Below are 3,828 nucleotides of genomic sequence, written 5' to 3' on the forward strand. Positions count from 1 at the left end.
GCATCAAGTGGAAGGATGGGGTTGACATCCCATGGTCAGGAACTCTGACCCAGAATTGTTCCTGTCTGAAAGAATTACAGGGATGGAAATGGAGAAGAGACTGAGGGAGAGGAGGTCCAGTGACAGGCCCAAATTGGGATCCAGCTCGAGGGGAGGCCTGACAGGATTACTGATGCTATGGTGTACTTACAGAGAAGAGCCTATCATGACTGCCCTCCAAAAGACCCAACAAGCAGCTAAAAGAGTCAGATGCATATATTTACACCCAACCAATGGACAGAAAAAAGCTGCTGACCCCTGTGGTTGAATTAGGCAAAAGCTGAAAGAAGCTTAGGAGGAGGGCAACCGTATAAGAAGACCAGCAGTCTCAACTAAAATGGACCCTGAGATCTCTCAGACACTGAGCCACCAACGAGGTATCATACACTGACTGATACAAGGCCCCAAACACATATACAGCAGAGGACTGCCAGGTCTTGACTCTGTGAGAGATGATGTGCCTAATCCTCAAGAGACTTGAGGCCCCAGCAAGTGGTGAGGTGTGGTAGGGTGGGGGTGGGGACATCCTCTTGGAGACAGGTTGAGGGGTCCTGGTGTGGGGAGGAGGTATGGGATGTGGAATAGTCAGAGAGAAGAAAGAAAGAAAGAAAGAAAGAAAGAAAGAAAGAAAGAAAGAAAGAAAGAAAGAAAGAACAAAAGCACACCATAAAGGTATTGTAAAAAAAGATGATCATAATTTTTAAAAATTAAGAAAATATACTATAAAGATATTAATGTTTATATATAATTTTATCTTGTGAATTTTCAAATATATTAGCTTCAACTGACTTTATCAGCATTACACGTGTGTGTCTCTGTCACACAAGCATCAATAGGTGGCAGAGAGGAAAGAGACTATGTCTATGCTTAATAAGCTAACATTCCCTGAACAAAAGCAAGCCTTAGACAACTACAAGTTTGGAATCAGGAAGCCTGGACAGGTGGCTAGCCTGAGATGACCACCAGTCTGACAGCCCTCAGGACTGGGAACAAGTCATAGACTAGAAGAACCTCACTTGAAACCACGGGCCCTGGGCAGGAGTGAATCCAACACCCTTGCAAGGGGTCACTCTTGAGATGGCTGGGTGAGGAGCATACCTAAGATGACCACCAGACCAGCCCCATGGGGCCTGGACAGGGAGCTAGCCTAATATTCACCACACAGGCCTTGGAGAAGGGTGGCCCAGACCATGTCTAAGATGACCCCTGCCAGATTCCATAATACACAAATGTTGGGTTGCAATTCTGAAACCACTCCTGGGATGACCCCAGACACTCAGAGACCCTGGGCACCACTAAGGGAAGCAAGTAAATGGTGGAGAACTGGGTGAGAAGGAGAAACAGAAGGATGTGGGCACAAAGAAGAGAGGCAGAACTGGGGACTTGAGGGTAGTGAGGAACAGCCTGATGTGAGTAGCCAGTGATGCCACCTGGGACCACAACTGGGTCTATAGTCTTCCAGCAACAGAGGTCCGTTACTACCAAAGGCCAGGTGGACATCCCTGACCTTGGATGGCACCCAGGGACATGTTGATATCTGAGGGCTGTGCAGAACTGCCCCCTGTCACCTAAGCATTGAGGGAGAGCTAGCCCTGACCCTAGCCAGCTGCAGTAATTAGGAGAGCACATTGACAAAGTTGCAGGTGAGCTGGCCCCAAGAATGCAAATGTGGAAGAGCTTGCCTACTACTTTTCTCCTGTCAAGTGGTATGACAGAGAGATACCCTTCTCACTCCTTACTACCTGCAGCAGGCTGGTAACCTGCCCCTTGTGGTCATGAAAGTAGTAAAGCTGGCCCTGCCTCTTGCCAACTATAGCACTCAGGAAAGCAGGCACTATACCTCACCTGGGCAACACCATAGAGCTGACCCTGGTGGCACCGGCCAGCACCAAGGGTTCTAAGCATGCGGCAGCTGGCCCTGCCTATTGCAGTAGCATCAGCAAGGGAGAGATCCCATCCTTTCCCTTTTGCCCCCACCACCAGTGGAAGTGGGGGAGAGCTGATGCCAACTGGGTCATGAGAGCAGGAGAGCTGTCTCTGCCCCTCACAGGCTCCAGCACTGAGGAGAGCAGGCCCTGCACCCCACCTGGGCAACAGGGTACAGCTGGCCCTGGTTACAGGTTTTGCTAGTGAGCTGGCCCCAGAAGGCATGAGAGTAAGAGAGCTGGTGGGCTGACCAGCTAAGATACCTCTCAGGCCCAGATGCAAAACTTTGAATTGACTTATTGCAACATCTATTGCATTGATGAACTGCTAGAGTACATGAAGGGGCCACTCAGTCCTTCAGATCCAGGATCTTCATCACACAGTGCAACAACAGGACATCTGAGAGGAGTCCCAGTGAGGTTCCAGTATTGATAGAGTAGCAGAAGTAAATCATTGGTTTCATTCCAAATCAACAAACCATTGTAATGAATATTTGCAAATAAAGAAGTAAAGACAAAAGGGTATACTGTGGGACACACTACACATTCCTCAATAAGATTTTCCCCAATGGGGTAGTTGTCGGGGTGAAGGGCAAGGGAGAAGAGAGAGGGAGATAAATGGGATTGGGGTGCATGATGTGAAAGTCACAAAGAACCAATGAAAAGTTTTTTAAAAAGTATTACCTTCAAAGGACAGATGAGATAATTTCATAAGATTCTCATAGGATGAAACAATTTATTTTGAGCTTTTATTATCTCATTCATCTAGTATTAATTGTAAATGCATTTATGATATACTAACTATAAAAGGCTTTTGGCTCAATTAGTTGTATTTATTAAAAAAAAAAAAAAAAGATCTTGGGTGCGATCTCGGCAGAGGGTCCCAAGGTCCCCAAAGAACTCTCCACACTGCAGGCACCCTAGCACACCCAGGATCTTGAGATCACTGGTGAGTGAAACGCAGCATCTGTTCCAAAAATCCCAGAGGGTCTTGTGCTAGCAGAAACAGGGTCAAAGGACAAAGGGAGGCCCTAGCATATCCAGAATCTTGTATCACTGAGACCAGTCAGCACAGGAGAGCACGTGGGTGACAGAAATAACAGGGCTTCTTGGTCAGGGTCCCTTCAGGCCTTCATCCTCAGCCAGGAGATAGAGCTGAGACCCAGACCCCTGGGTACCTTCCCTGACAGAGGAGAGTCAGCCTCCAGCAAGGGCACTGATCCTAGGACTCAGGTGGTAGATCAGAGCTCCAGACTTCTGTGTACCTTCCCTGCAAGAGGAGAGCTTGCCTGCAGAGAGTGCTCTGACCACTGGGACTCAGGAGAGAGCTGGTCTTCCAGGAAAATGAAGGAAGTACCCAAGGAGCTGAAGGGATCTGCAACCCTATAGGTGGAACAACAATATGAACTAACCAGTAACCCCAGAGCTATGTCTCAAGCCACATATGTAGCAGAAGATGGCCTAGTCAGCCATTATTGGGAAGAGAGGCCCCTTGGTCTTGCAAACTTTATATGACCCAGCACAGGGGAATGCCTGGGCCAAGAAGTGGGAGTGGGTGGGTAGGGGAGCAGGGGCGGGGGGGCTGTATAGAGAACTTTCGGGATAGCATTTGAAATGTAAATAAAGAAAATATCTGATAATAATAATAATAATAATAAAAGAACAGCAATGGGTTATGCTGTAAGATTGAGAATCAAAATATGGGACCTCATAAAACTGCAAAGCTTCTGTCATTGTCAATAAGACCAAAAGGCCACCAACAGGTTGGGAAAGGATCTTTACCAGTCCTAAATCAGATAGGGGACTAATATCATATATATATATGATATTAGTATCTCTATGTATATATATATATATATATATA

The 3,828-nt window shown here is 46.9% G+C and overlaps 1 non-coding gene across 1 annotated transcript; it reads left to right on the plus strand.

Annotated features, from left to right (window-relative positions):
* Positions 1 to 822: 822 nt before the first annotated feature.
* Positions 823 to 948, plus strand: LOC115063235. Its single transcript, XR_003843111.1, has one exon. It is a non-coding gene; the product is annotated as a small nucleolar RNA SNORA17 (small nucleolar RNA).
* The last annotated feature ends 2,880 nt before the right edge of the window (positions 949 to 3,828 follow it).

Source organism: Mus pahari, chromosome X (genome assembly GCF_900095145.1).
Source record: "Mus pahari chromosome X, PAHARI_EIJ_v1.1, whole genome shotgun sequence".
In the NCBI taxonomy this organism is placed as follows: domain Eukaryota; kingdom Metazoa; phylum Chordata; class Mammalia; order Rodentia; family Muridae; genus Mus; species Mus pahari.